At 44.0% G+C, this 15814-nt stretch overlaps 2 pseudogenes; one reads left to right on the top strand and one right to left on the bottom strand.

Moving 5' to 3' along the window:
- The window catches only part of LOC108290548, a 13249-nt pseudogene extending 8954 nt beyond the window's left edge, over positions 1–4295 (top strand).
- Positions 4296–14394: 10099 nt separating this feature from the next.
- LOC108290547 overlaps positions 14395–15814 on the bottom strand; it is a 14683-nt pseudogene continuing 13263 nt past the window's right edge.

Here is a 15814-nt window from a genome sequence, read left to right as displayed (position 1 = left end):
TAGTTTTAGTAGAGACGGGGTTTCACCATGTTGACCAGGATGGTCTCGATCTCTTGACCTCGTGATCCACCCGCCTCGGCCTCCCAAAGTGCTGGGATTACAGGCATGAGACACCGCGCCCGGCCAAATATTTGTTAAATGAATAAATCAATGAATTAACTACTCCCATCATGATCAATCAATTCTTTTATCAGTGAGGGCTAACCACTAGTTTTCTTTCTTTGTAAACACAGGCATATGCTCGTCTTTTATGTATTTTTATATTTATTATACCTTAAGTTCTGGGGTACATGTGCAGATCATGCAGGATTTTTACATAGGTATACACGTGCCATGGTAGTGGTTTGCTGCATCCATCACCCTGTCATGTACATTAGGTATTTCTCCTAATGCTATCCCTCCCCAATTCCCCCATCCCCTGCTGTTTCTCCCCAGCCCCCCATCCCCCAGGTCCCAGTGTGTGTTGTTCCCCTCCCTGTGTCTGTGTGTTTTCATCATTCAACTGCCACTTATGAGTGAGAACATGTGGTGTTTGGTTTTCTGTTCTTGTGTCAGTTTGCCGAGAATGATGGTTTCCAGTTTCATCCATGTCCCTGCAAAGGACAGGAACTCATCCTTTTTTAATGGCTGCATAGTACTCCATGGTGTATATGTGCCACATTTTCTTTATCTGTTCTATCATTGATGGGCATTTGGATTGGTTCCAAGTCTTTGCTATTGTGAACAGTGATACAGTAAACATACATGTACATGTGTCTTTATAACAGAACGATTTATTATAGTCCTTACTTTTTTTTTTTTTTGAGACAAGGTCTTGCTTTGTCACCCAGGTTGGAGTGCAGTGCAGTGGCAATCCTGGCTTACTGCAACCTCTACCTTCCTGGTTCAAATGATTCTCATTCCTCAGCCTCCTGAGCAGCTGGGACTACAGGTGCATGCCGCCATGCTTATCTAATTTTTGTATTTTTAGTACAAATGAGATTTCGCCATGTTGGCCAGGCTGGCCTGGAACTCCTGGCCCCAAGTGATCTGTGTGTCGCGACCTCCCAAAATGCTGGTATTACAGGTGTGAGCCACTGCACGTGGCCCAGGCTCATCTTTAGAGTATGATTTTAGTTATTATCTGTCCACTACCTTAAATTCCCAAGCAGTAACAGTTAATATTAAGTGAACAAGTATGTAAGACAGTGGAGCAGTGATAAAAAGTTTATACTCAGGATCCATATGCCCGTTCAAATCTCAGTTCTGCCCTTGGCAGCTGGGTGACATTTGGACAGATCACTTATCCTCTCGCCTGTTTTCTTACTTATAAAATAGAAGTAATAATTATATGTATTCAGCGGGTGGTTACCAAGACTCAATGACATAAAGTCTTTTAGAAATCCTAATCTTAAATCTAAATTTTAAATTCTTTTTTTTTATTAATCACGCCACATGATTTTTTTTTTTTTTTTTTTTTTTTTGAGACGGAGTTTCGCTCTTGTTACCCAGGCTGGAGTGCAATGGCGCGATCTCGGCTCACCGCAACCTCCGCCTCCTGGGTTCAGGCAATTCTCCTGCCTCAGCCTCCTGAGTAGCTGGGATTACAGGCACACACCACCATGCCCAGCTAATTTTTGTATTTTTAGTAGAGACGGGGTTTCACCATGTTGACCAGGATGGTCTCGATCTCTTGACCTTGTGAACCACCCACCTCGGCCTCCCAAAGTACTGGAATTACAGGTGTGAGCCACCGCACCCAGCCCCAATATAATTCTTAATCTTGTCTTCTTTTTTTTTTTTGAGACAGAGTCTCATTCCGTCATCAGGCACCAGGCTGGAATACAGTGGCACGGTCTCGGCTCACTGCAACCTCCGCCTACCAGGTTCAAGCAATTCTCCTGCCTCAGCCTCCCAAGTAGCTGGGACGACAGGCACGCCACCACACCCAGCTAACTTGTGTATTTTTAGTAGAGACAGGATTTCACCATGTTGGCCAGGATGATCTCCATCTCTTGACCTCGTGATCTGATCTGCCTGCCTTGGCCTCCCAAAGTGCTGGGTTTACAGGCATGAGCCACTGTTCCCAGCCATCTTGTCTTCATTTTCAAAGGATGAGTTAACTGAAGTTTAGAGAAGTTAGCTAGCTTCCCCACTGTTATCAGCTAGTAAACAGTCACGGATTGGTTCATCTTTACTACATAGTCTGTCTACTGTGCTGGTAGGAAAAGGCCCAGACAATAAAATAAGATGTCTCTACTAAGGCCTTTTTTGTGTTTTTTGGGATGGAGTTTCGCTCTTGTTTCCCAGACTGGAGTGCGATGGCCTGATCTTGGCTCACTGCAACCTCTGCCTCCCAGGTTCAAGTGATTCTTCTGCCTCAGCTTCCTGAGTAGCTGGTATTACAGGCATGTGCCAGCATACCCAGCTAATTTTTCTGTATTTAGTGGACACGGGGTTTCACAATGTTAATCAGGCTGGTCTCGAACTCCTGACTTCAGGTGATCCACTCACTTCACACCACCACGCCCAGCCTAAAGTCCTCTTTTTAACATAAAAAAGCAAAGCTGGGCCAGGTGTAGTAGCTCACACCTGTAATCGCAGCACCTTGGGAGGCTGAAGCAGGCAGATCACCTGAGGCCGGGAGTTTGAGACCAGCCTGACCAATGTGGAGAAACCTCGTCTCTACTAAAAATACAAAATTGGCTGGGTGTGGTAGTGCATGCCACGGGGTTTACTTCTGCAGGGCTTTCTTCACGCCTGTGCTTGGCTCTGCTCACAAGCGGGCGCTCCCCTTGCACCTCCTCCTGCCGGGCTCACCACGAGGCGCCTAGGCTCCGCAGTGGAAAATGCCGTGTGTTTGCTAGGGAGGTGAAAGAGGAGCTCTCCACCAAAAGGCAGCATCAGCCATTTAAAATTTTGGCAAGGGAACTGTAAGTCATGAGGCATTAGATGGAAATATATATAGTGCAGTTCCAACAGAAAAAGTGGATGGAGCATGTTACGTTGCTACTTACAGAGATACTTTTGGGCTTGATTAGATAGAAAACCTAACAAACAAGCTGACAAAAGATTTAAAAATTTTCTCCATTCAAAAGAAAACGTCAAAGAATTTTCTTGGAATATTGAGGAGTACTTCAAAGCTGCTCCAGAGTGCTGGATAGCAGCAAAAGAAACAGAACAATTAAATAGGAATCTGGTCCATGACGAAACGTGGACATATTTCTGGTTGGGCACTAGTAGAGAAAAATAACAAACAGCATTACTGGCATTTCTCTTTATGAGTTTGCAGATGCTCTGGTACTAAAGCATCATCCTGAGGATCCTAGGCTTTTGGAAATTAGTGCAGTGCTATTATCAGATCTCTTAGAACAAATATGGGAGCTTATAGGAACAAATATCAATGGAAATCCATATGGGTTAGGAAGGAAGAAGCATCCATGGTATCTTATACCACGTGAGCCATTTCAAATAAGAAACCTGCCTACATCAGGCCAGGTGTGGTGGCTCATGCCTGTAATCCCAGCACTTTGGGAGGCTGAGGTCAGGGTATCACCTGAAGTCAGGAGTTTGAGATTGGCCTGGCCAACATGGCAAAACCCCGTCTCTACTAAAAATACAAAAATTAGCCGGGCATGTTGGTGGGCGCCTGTAACCCTAGCTATTCAGGAGTCTGAGCCAAGAAAATCTCTTGAACCCAGGAGGCGGAGGCTGCAGAGAGCAGAGTTGCACCACTGCACTCCACACTCCAGCCTGGGTTTTAGAGTGAGACACTGACTCAAAAAAAGAAAGCTGCCTACACTGAAGCACATTGATCTGTTGTCCTGTTTTTTTTTGTTTTTGAGATGGAGTCTCACTCTATCGCCAGGCTGCAGTGCAGTGGTGCAATCTCTGCTCACTGTGCAACCCCCGCCTCCTGGGTTCAAGTGATTCTTCCGCCTCAGCCTCCAGAGTAGCTGGGACCATAGGCGTGTGCCACCACGTCCGGCTAATTTTTGCATTTTTAGTAGAGATGGGGTTTCACCATGGCCAGGATGGTCTTGATCTCTTGACCTCATGATCTGCCCACCTCGGCCTCCCAAAGTGCTGGGATTACAGGCGTGAGCCACTCGCCCGGCCTGTTGTCCTGGTTTGAAAGTCGCAGAGTAGGTAAAATGGAAGGAATAGTATGGCATTGCAGTGATGGTGGTTTAATTAAGGTCCATTACCATCATCTTTGCTTACACTGGCCAATTGTAGATGTTTATATGAATTCAAAACAAGTTATTTTCAATAAGAAAGTTAACACATATGACCACGCATTTGATACCGTTTAGTAATTTTTTCATTAGAAATTTAGTAGGCTAAAAGATATAATACTTGAAATATAAAATACAAGTGCAATTAAAATTAGTTTTATTTATTTATTTTTTGGAGACAGGGTCACCCACACTGGAGTGTAGTGGTACAATCACAGTTCACTGCAGTCTCGACCTCCCAGGCTTAAATGATCCTCTTACTTCAGGCTCTCTTGAGTAGCAGGGACTATAGGAGCGTGCCACCATGCCTGGCTAACGTGTTTAATTTTTAAATTTTTTTTGTAGAGATAGGGTCTCAGTATGTTGCCCAGTCTGGTCTTGAGCTCTTGGGCTCAAGTGATCCTCCTGCTTTGGCCTCCCAAAGTGACAGGATTACAGGGGTGAGCCACCTCACCTGGCCAGAATCACCTGGCCAGAATTAGCTTTATTATAGTTAAAAAAAAAAAAAAAAGAAAAAGAGAGAGAGAGAAGGCTGGATGTGGTGGTTTACGTCTGTAATCCCAGCACTTTGGGAGGCCGAGGTGTGTGGATCACAAGGTCAGGAGTTCGAGACCAGCCTGGCAAATGTGGTGAAACCACATCTCTACTAAAAATACAAAAATTAGCTGGGCATGGTGGTACGTGTGCGTAGTCCTAGCTACTCAGGAGAGTGAGGCAGAAGAATTGCTTGAACTTGGGAGGCAGAGGTTGCAGTGAGCCAAGATCACGCCACTGCACTCCAGGCTGGGTGATAGAGCAAGACTCCATCTCAAAAAAAAGAAAGAAAAGAGAAGACAAGCTGAGAAACAGAAAAAATAATACATCTAGTAAAAACTGCAAGAGATGGCTGGGTGCGGTGAATCATTTGAGCTCATGAATTCAAGACAAGCCTGAACAACATGGTGAAACCCCATCTCTACCAAAAAAACAAAAATTAACTGAGCGTGTTGGTGCATGCCTGTGGTTCCAGCCCTTGGGAGGCTGAGGCTGTAGGATCACTTGAGCCCAGGAGGTGGAGGTTATAATGAGCTGAGATCATGCCACTGCATTCCAGCCTGGGCAACACAGTGAGACCCCATCTCAAAAAAAAGCTATGAAAGAAAGACTGGGAGAAAGCAGGAACAAGGATTGGGAAAACTGCTATGTGTAGACCCTCCTGTTCCACTAATAAGGGAATGTGACCTTTGATAGATTGAGTATAGGGAACATCATTGAAGCATTAAAGAGGTGTGTCTTCCCTACTTTTTTGCCTCCACTCTACACTTTTAGGTCAGACATTCCTTGAGAGCGGTATTATCAGGCCCAGAGTAGAGATAAATGAGAGGCGGTTGAAACTGATCGATTGTATAACATATTTAATATAAGTAGTGACTCTATGGGGTCCTTTAAAGCTTTTATTTTCTGGGTAAACATTTGTACTTGGGTCAGTGCTGGGAGTAGTGACTGCTTTCCACTCTTTCTGCTTTTCTTCTCTCTCTCTTTTTTTTTTTTTGAGACGGAGTTTCACTCATGTTACCCAGGCTGGAGTGCAATGGCGCCATCTCGGCTCACCGCAACCTCCGCCTCCTGGGTTCAGGCAATTCTCCTGCCTCAGCCTCCTGAGTAGCTGGGATTATAGGCACGCACCACCATGCCCAGCTAATGTTTTCTGTATTTTTAATAGAGACGGGGTTTCACCATGTTGACCAGGATGGTCTCAATATCTTGACCTCATGATCCACCCGCCTCGGCCTCCCAAAGTGCTGGGATTACAGGCTTGAGCCACCGCGCCCGGCCTCTCTTTTTTTTTTTTGAAACGGAGTGTCGCTCTTGTTGCCCAGGCTGGAGTACAATAGCAAGATCTTGGCTCACCGCAACCTCCGCCTCTGGGTTCAAGCGATTCTCCTGCCTCAGCCTCCCGAGTAGCTAGGATTACAGGCATGCACTACCACGCCCGGCTAATTTTGTATTTTTAGTGGAGATGATGTTTCTCCATGTTGGCCAGGCTGGTCTCAAACTCCTCAACCTCGGGTGATCTGCCTGCCTCAGCCTCCCAAAGTGCTGGGATTACAGGCACGAGCCACTGCACCCGGCCTGCCTTTCATCTCTTGATCACCAGTGGCAGGAGGGTGAGGCTAGGTAGGAGGGAAAGGTTGGTGTAGGCTCTGGACATGCCCAGGGAGGGTTGGATTGTAGCTGGTCCTCCTAGAGGTAAGAACCGGATGTGTTCAGGGAGAGTCCTCTTATTACTGCTCTCTTGGCCACAAGCTGGCAGGCTACAGTTTTACTAAGGAACACAGGAACACAAAAGAGTTCAGAATATGGTTTACATGCACACACACACGCACACACACGATCATATTTTTTGGTTCATTTTTTATTGTCATATAATATACACAATAAAGTGTAGCAATCTTAAGTGCTCCATGAGGTTTTACATGTGAAAACACCTTTTAGCCATAATTCAGATAAAATTATCTGAATGTATGCAGCAGCCCAGAAAGTCATATGAGGTCTATTTTCAGTAAATACTATCCAACCAAAGTAACTAATATTTATTTTTCCACCCAAACATAGATGGGTGTTGAATTATCTTTTGGTGTGGACTATTATAAATAAAGCTACTTTAAAAATTGTTTTTAAGATGGAGTCTTGCTCTGTTGCCCAGGCTGGAGTGCAGTGGTGCAATCTTGGCTCACTGCAACCTCTGCCTCCCGGGTTCAAGTGATTCTTCTGCCTCAGCCTCCCAAGTAGCTGAGACTACAGGCGTGTGCCACTATGCCTGGCGAATTTTAGTAGAGATGGGGTTTCGCCACGTTGACCAGGCTGCTCTCGAATTCCTGACCTCATGATGCACCTGCCTTGGCCTCCCAAAGTGCTGGGGTTACAGGTGTGAGCCACCTCGCCAGGCTCTTGTATATGTTTTAATGACTTTCTGCTGCTTCTTGCTTTAGTCTTCAACTATTGCCTGCTGTCTTTCTAAAGCAGCTGTTATCATTACCACTCTATTTTGATTTTGCAAAAAGGCTATGGCATGGGCATCCTCACCTTATATCTCCCATAATCCTTCTCACTGCAGTTCTCTTACATTTATCATTATTTCAAAGTCTCACTCTGTCACCCAAGCTGGAATGCAGTGGCACCGTCGTAACTGACTACAGCCTCAAACTCCTGGGCTCAAGCAATCCTCCTGCCTCAGCCTCCTGAGTAGTTAGAACTATAAGAGCTTACTTAAAAATTTTTGTAATTAGAAAAGTACCACATCAATGCATTAAAGAACAAAATATATTCCACCATGTGCAAAGTAATAGTCAAAATTTCCCCCTAATCTATCTCCCCATTGCATTTCCCAGAAGTTACCAACGTTAATAGTGTTAAGGTCTTGTTTCAGGTTGTTTCCTATGCACATAAAAGCATGTAATAGTATGTAAATAGTGTAATTTAGATATGGTGCCATATTATATTTATATATATTTAATACATACAGTCACAATGTCCTTTTTTTTTTGAGACAGAGTTTCATTCTTTCCTCCAGGCTAGAGTGCAGCAGCATGATCTCAGCTCACTGCAACCTCTGCCTCTGGGGTTCAAGTGATTCTTCTGCCTCAGCCTCCCAAGTAGCTGGGATTACAGGCGAGAACCACCACACCCAATTAGTTTTTGTATTTTTGGTAGAGATGGGGTTTCCCCATGTTGGCCAGGCTGGTCTCGAATTCACGACCTCAAGTGATCTGCCCTTTTCTACCTCCCAAAGTGCTGGGATTACAGTTATGAGCCGCTGGGCACAGCCACAATATACACATTTCCCCCCTACTTGCTTTTTCGATTTCTCCATAGGTCATGAATATCATGTCATGGCATACTCTGAAAACAAAATATAGATTCCTGGCATCTACAGAAAAACCTCCTGAACAAAAACCTTTAAGAGTAAAACTGAGAAATCCATATATTTTAAAAGGACCCCAAGGGATTTCACTGTAAAAACTAGATTTGAGGCACAGGCCACAATAAACTCCAGGAGAGCAGAGACTAGATTCACACATATTTTGGATGAACGACTCCTGTGTACTCTTGACTCTGTTAAGTGAATATTAATGGTTCTACTTTCTCCTCCATATTGATTTTCTAGACCAGATTTTATGTTTGACCTCTCCGGAGAAATGAGGAGGAAGATAACTTCATTGATAGAATTTTAAATACAGAATAACTCAGGAATCAAGTGAGTGTCCCTAGAAAACGGGTTGAAACCTTTTTTTTCTCCTGCTCTGGTTGTCAGATCATTTAGTTACTAGGTATTAATAATTGAAGCTGGATTATCAACACAGAGAGATATTAGATTTTGTTTTTCATGGTGAAAGCTAAGTGTGTGTTGGGATAGGGACTGTTAAAAAAAAAAAAAAACACCCTATTATCAGGAAGCCTAACAAGCACATAGCAAAGAGAATTTCAGTGGCCCAGAAGTAAAAACACCGGCAAAGATTACTTTGCAGTTTGTAAATATGGGATTTTTTTTTTTAAAGTGTCTTACTCTGTTGCCCAGGCTGGATTGCAGCAGTGTGATCTTGCCTCACTGCAACCTCCAGCTCCCAGGTTCAAGCGATTCTTCTGTGTCAGCCCTCTAGTAGCTGGGATTACAGGGGCTTGCCACCACACCCAGCTAATTATTGTATTTTTAGTAGAGACGGGGTTTCACCATGTTGGCCAGGCTGGTCTCAAACTCCTGACCTCAGGTGATCTGCCCGCCTTGGCCTCCCGAAGTGCTGGGATTATAGGTGTGAGCTGTTGTACTCAGCCAGATCTGGGCTTTATTTTGACCATTTTGTATAGCCATTGTGTTTTATGGGATTGTTGATGTAACTTTTTTTTTTTTTTTTTGGGGGACAGAGTTTCGCTCTTGTTACCCAGGCTGGAGTGCAATGGCACGATCTCGGCTCACCGCAACCTCCGCCTCCTGGGTTCAGGCAATTCTCCTGCCTCAGCCTCCTGAGTAGCTGGGACTACAGGCACGCGCCACCATGCCCAGCTAATTTTTTGTAGTTTTAGTAGAGACGGGGTTTCACCGTGTTGACCAGGATGGTCTCGATCTCTTGACCTCGTGATCCACCCGCCTCGGCCTCCCAAAGTGCTGGGATTACAGGCTTGAGCCACCGCGCCCGGCCTGTTGATGTAACTTTTTACATTTTATTTATTTTTATTTTTTGAGAAGTAGCCTCACTCTGTTGCCCAGGCTGGAGTTCAGTGGCATGATCTCAGCTCACTGTAACCTCTGTCTCCCGGGTTCAAGCAATTCTCCTTCCTCAGCCTCCCAAGTAGCTGAGATTACAGGTGCTCACCACCACACCTGGCTAATTTTTGTATTTTACTAGAGATCGGGTTTCACCATGTTGGTCAGGTGAGTCTCAAACTGCTGACCTCAAATGATCCACCCGCCTTGGCCTCCCAAAGTGTTGGGATTACAGGTGTGAGCCACCACACCCAGCCTGTTGATGCAACTTTTTATACCATACCTTTAGTGATCATTTTTGCCTAGGGTTGTCTTGTCTATATGGGCTCTTTTTTAGTTTCATATGAAATTTAAAGTAGCTTTTTCTACTTCTGTGAAGAAAGTCAATGGTATCTTAATGGGAATACCATTGAATCTATAAATTACTTTGGGCAGGATGGCCATTTTCATGATATTGATTCTTCCTATCCATGAGCATGGAATATTTTTCCATTTGTCTGTGTCCTCTCTTTTTTCCTTTAGCAGTGGTTTGTAGTTCTCCTTGAAGATGTCCTTTACATCCCTTGTAAGTTGTATTCCTATGTATTTTATTCCCTTTGTAGCAATTGTGAATGGGAGTTCACTCATAATTTGGCTTTCTGCTTGTCCATTATGTGTCCAGGAATTTATCCATTTCTTCTAGATTTTCTAATTTATTTGCATAGAGGTGTTTATAGTATTCTCTGATGATAGTTTGTATTTCTGTGGGATCAGTGGTGATCTCCCTTTTATCATTTTTTAAATTGTGTCTATTTGATTCTTCTCTCTTTTCTTCTTTCTGAGTCTGGCTAGTGGTCTATCTATTTTGTTAATCTTTTCAAAACACAGCTCCTGGATTCATTGACAGGTTTTTCATGTGTTTGTCTCCTTCAGTTTGCTCTGGGCTTAGTTACTTCTTGTCTTCTGCTAGCTTTTGAATTTGTTTGCTTTTGCTTCTCTTGTTCTTTTAATTGTGATGTTAGGGTGTTGATTCTAGATCTTTCCCACTTTCTTGTGGTCACTTAGTGCTATAAATTTCCCCCTAAACACTGCTTTAGCTATGTCCCAGAGATTCTGGTACATTATGTCTTTGTTCTCAGTGGTTTCAAAGAACTTTATTTCTGCCTTAATTTTGTTATTTACCCAGTAGTCATTCAGGAGCAGGTTGTTCAGTTTCCATGTAGTTGTGTGGTTTTGAGTGAGTTTCCTTCTTTCTTTCTTTTTTAAAAATAGTTTAACAATCATTAGAGTGAACCGACAACCAACAAAATGGGAAAAAGTTTTTGCAATCTACCCATCTGACAAAGGGCTAATATCCAGAATCTACAAAGAACTGAAACAGATTTATAAGAAAAAAACAAACCCATCCAAAAGTGGGTGAAGGATATGAACAGATACTTTTCAAAAGAAGACATATATGAAGCCAACAAACATATGAAAAAATGCTCATCATCACTGGTCATTAGAGAAATGCAAATCAAAGCCACATTGAGATACAATCTCATGCCAGTTAGAATGGCAATCATTAAAAATTCTGGAGACAACAGATGCTGGAGAGGATGGGGAGAAATAGGATCACCTTTAGACTGTTGGTGGGAGTGTAAATTAGTTCAACCATTGTGGAAGACAGTGTGGCAATTCCTCAAGGACCTAGAAATAGAAATTCCATTTGACCTAGCAATCCCATTACTGGGTATATGCCCAAAGGACTATAAATTGTTCTATTATGAAGACACACGCACAGGCATGTTCATTTCAGCAATGTTTATAATAGCAAAGACATGGAACCAACCCAAATGCCCATCAATGATAGACTGGACAAAGAAAATATGGCACATATACATCATGGAATACTATGCAGCCATAAAAAATGATGAGTTTGTGTCCTTTGTAGTGACATGGATGAACCTAGAAACCATCATTCTCAGCAAACTGACACAAGAACAGAAAATCAAACACCACGTGTTCTCACTCATAGGTGAGTGTTGAACAATGAGAACACTTGGACACAAAGTGGGGAGCATCACACACGGGGGTCCGTTGGGAGGGGCTACAGGAGGGATAGTGGGAGGGAGGGTGGGGGAGGGATAAAGTGGGAGAAATGTCAGGTATTGGTGATGGGGGGATGGTGGCAACAAACCACCTTGCCATGATTATACCTATGCAACAATCTTGCATGATCTGTACATGTACCCCAGAGTCTAAAGTACAATTAAAAAAAAAAGAAAAGAAAAAAAGAAAAAAAATAGTTAATATATTTTAATAGCAAACTTACAGGAACAGCACAAAAGATGGACAACATTAAAAACATGTACTTGGCCTGGCACAGTGGCTCACGCCTGTAATCCCAGTACTTTGGAGGGCCAAGGTGGGTGGGTCACGAGGTCAGGAGATCGAGACCATCTGGCTAACACGGTGAAACCCCGTCTCTACTAAAAATAAAAAAAAAATTAGCTGGGGGTGGTGGCACGCATCTGTAGTCCCAGCTACTCAGAAGGCTGAGGCAGGAGAATTGTTTGAACCCGGGAGGTGGAGGTTGCAGTTAACTGAGATAGTGCCACTGCACTCCAGCCTGGGCGACAGAGTGAGACTCTGTGTCAAAAAAAACAAAACAAAACAAAAAAACAAAAAGAAACCAACATGTACGTGCATGTAGGACAATTCAGAAAAATATAGTGAAGGGATGTAATCTACTATATGATAAAAATGCTACAAACAACATTTAGTTGCCATCAATGAGAAATTTTCTTGTTTTTAAAAAATCCAAATTCTGGCATAGTCCAGAAAAATTTAGCAAGTTTATTTATAATTATTATAAAGTTGAACCGCTGAAACTTGTTCACTGAAACATTTTAACTTGCATTAATACTTTACGTCTCCACATTTATATTAAAAATTCACACTCAAAGGAGAATGGAAAAACTACCGATACTTGATTTCTGTCCCCTATTTTTCCATTTGCAATCATATACTTATGTACCTTTTGATTCCATGGGAAAAAAATATCTAACATTCAGAAGTACCAATAACAGGAAGAAGATAATTTTTTTTTTTTTTTTTTTAGATAGAGTCTCACTCTTAACAGCCGACTGGAGTGCAGTGGTGCAATCTCAGCTCATTGCAACCTCCGCCTCCCAGTTCAAGTGATTCTTCCGCCTCAGCCTCCTGAGTAGCTGGAACTACAAGCTGCCACCACCACGCCTGACTAATTTTTGTATTTTTAGTAGAGATGGGGCTTCACCGTGTTGGTCAGGATGTCCTTGATACTCTGACGTCATGATCCGCCCGCCTTGGCCTCCCAAAGTGCTGGGACTACAGGCACCAGCCACTGCGACCCGCACATCATGGTGGATTCTCAAGCACCACGTATGTGGCATGCTCGCTGGATGTGTTTTGGGATAATTTTTTTTTTTTTTTTTGAGATGGAGTTTCGCTCTTGTCACCCAGGCTGGAGTGCAATGGCGCGATCTCGGCTCACCGCAACCTCCGCCTCCTGGGTTCAGGCAATTCTCCTGCCTCAGCCTCCCGAGTAGCTGGGATTACAGGCACGCGCCACCATGCCCAGCTAATGTTTTGTATTTTTAGTAGAGACGGGGTTTCACCATGTTGACCAGGATGGTCTCGATCTCTTGACCTCGTGATCCACCCGCCTCGGCCTCCCAAAGTGCTGGGATTACAGGCTTGAGCCACCGCGCCCGGCCCGGGATAATTGTTATACGTTTACTATGGACAGCACACAGGTCGGTGTCTTCGAAAAGGACAGTCAGATAGGCCTCACTTGCCACCTGCAAAGCACAGATAGCTGTGCTCTGGAAGCACAGATCTGTCTTAAAGTCGAGCAATTTCTCGCACCAGATGCTGTGGAAGGGCAGCCAAGGTACCAGGCGGGCAATCATGAGGTTTCTTCGCCCCTCCAGTAGGGGGCTCACTCTTGGGAGCGGCTTTTCTAGCCAGAGCGGCTTTTCTAGCCAGTTGCTTCCTGAGCGCTTTACCGCGGGTTGATTTGTTGGCAGCCTGCTTTGTAGGAGCCATGATATACAGACCTCCTCACTTACCCCCCTTTTTTCGGCTGGAGCTGGAGAGAGAGAGGAGATGCTGACGTGGAAGAGCGGCTGGGAACACTTTCAGTGAGTTTCTTAATCTTGAGTTCTAATTTGACTGCACTGTGTTCTGAGAGACTTGTTATGCTTTCCGTTTTTTGGCATTTGCTGAGGAGTATTGTACTTCCAATTATGTGGCCAATTTTAGAATAAGTTCTACATGGTGCTGAGAAGAATGTATATTCATATTGAATGAAAGCCCACTCTAATGCCATTATTTTAGCTTCTTAAAGACCCAGTCTCCAAATACAGTCACCTTGTGAGGTACTTGAGGTTAGAGATTCAACATACGAATTTTGAAGGAGCACAACTCAGCCCATGACGCACAATAAGGGTGGAGAAACAAAGGGAAGAATTTGAAATTACCAACCATTAAAGGTGTACAATAAGGGCCCTGTAGATCTAATACTCAGAACTTTGAGAAAAAGGGGAACTTGGTCTGGTGCGTGTACCTCTCAGCTCAAAAACCAATACCACAGCACAAATTTAAGATACAAATATCTTACTACCAAGATGAAATACGAGGTGCTAGAGTTTACTGTCTTCTCTGAAAAAAACAAAGAAAAAATCACAAATAATAGACAAAAATATATAAAACCAGTTTTTAAGACATCAAGCAATGAAGGGCCATAATCTTGGAAAATGGGAAACAAATGAGTTGAGCCCTGGGCTCACAACAGCCTACTTACCTGAGAGAGACCCCAGGTTGTGTTGTATGTGTTTTTTTGGCTGTTTTCAGTTTAGTGCATGAAGGAGTTACACTAGTCCAAGTTAAATGGGGACCCCAAATGGTTACATCATACAAGCTGTGAGATTTATAAATTCGTGACAAGGGACAGAAGGGAAATTCTACTCATTGCAAGGAAATCCTCACTTAAGCTTCAGTGAGCCACAAGCACTTAAAACCCATCAACCTTCAGCTGATAGTCCTTAGCTAGTCCAATCTCTATGAGGAACTGGCGTATGTTCTTGCGTTGGCCACCCTGTAGCTGAATTCTCCATATTCTGGATGCTCTACAGTACCATTGTAGGCAAACTTCTTCTTAAACGCCTTCACTAGTTTCTTTTTATCGTAATCCCTTGGACAGTAGTAAGGGTCTTCCTGCCATTTCTCTGTTGAATTTTTATATGGTTATAATCCTCAGCGCCAGCAGGAAACAGTTATCATCACCCTTACCTGCATCAGCAAAGGGGTAGAAAGAGTGGAGGTTCTGGATAGTGGACACACGATATGATTCCCTTTTCCCAGTGGAAATGGCCCGCAGAAGGCGGTGGTGGTGGGAGAAGGCGGGCAGTGGGGACAGAAGGTCGGGAAGTGAGGGGGCTCAAGGGAACCCAGGCAGGGTCTGGTAGACTCTGTATGTTAAGAAGACCGAGTTGAGAGTCTGGGGAAACTGAGGCAGCTAGGGTTCTCAGGACAGAGTGCCAGAAGTGAAGGAGCTGCCCCAGAAAGAACTCCGGAGATCTGTAGAGGGTGTCCTTTAGTATTTAGGAGAAAGCTGGTCAGCACATCTGTGAGAGGAACACTGACACAAAGCTGGGGAAAAAAACCACTGAGAGGATTAGAAGAGCATATAACACTCACACAAGGCGAGAGAAACTGCTGTCTTACTAGCTCGACTAGAGAAGCTCACAATTCCTGGGTCGGTGGGTACAATACTGAGAACAGCCTTGACTCAGTAGTGTGGAATAGTTAACCCAAGACTAATTACGGCTCTGGTCATTCCTAATGTCTTTTTTTTTTCTTTTTAGAGTCTTACTCTGTTGCCCAGGCTGCTGTGCAGTGGCATGATTTCAGCTCACTGCAGCCTCTGCCTCCTGGGTTCAAGTGATTCTTGTGCCCCAGCCTCCCGAGTAGCTGGGATTACTGGCATGTGCCTCCACGTCTGGCTAATTTTAGTATTTTCAGTAGAGATGCGGTTTCACCATGTTGGCCAGGCTGGTCTGAAACTCTTGACCTCAAGTGATTTATGTCCCTGCCTTGTCCTCCCAAAATACTGGGATTACAGGTGGGAGCCACCACGCCCCACCCATTACTAATGTCTTAAAAGCAAGACCAAAAGAGGATCCAACCATTTCCAAGTAACCTTATATCTGAGAACAAAGCTCAAGAATATTTATTGAGGAGGCCGGGCGCGGTGGCTCACGCCTATAATCCCAGCACTTTGGGAGGCCGAGGCGGGTGGATCACGAGGTCAAGAGATCGAGACCATCCTGGTCAACATGGTGAAACCCCG

This window comes from Cebus imitator, unplaced genomic scaffold (genome assembly GCF_001604975.1).
Source record: "Cebus imitator isolate Cc_AM_T3 unplaced genomic scaffold, Cebus_imitator-1.0 Scaffold439, whole genome shotgun sequence".
NCBI lineage: Eukaryota > Metazoa > Chordata > Mammalia > Primates > Cebidae > Cebus > Cebus imitator.
This window is presented reverse-complemented; position numbering and strand designations above follow the sequence as displayed.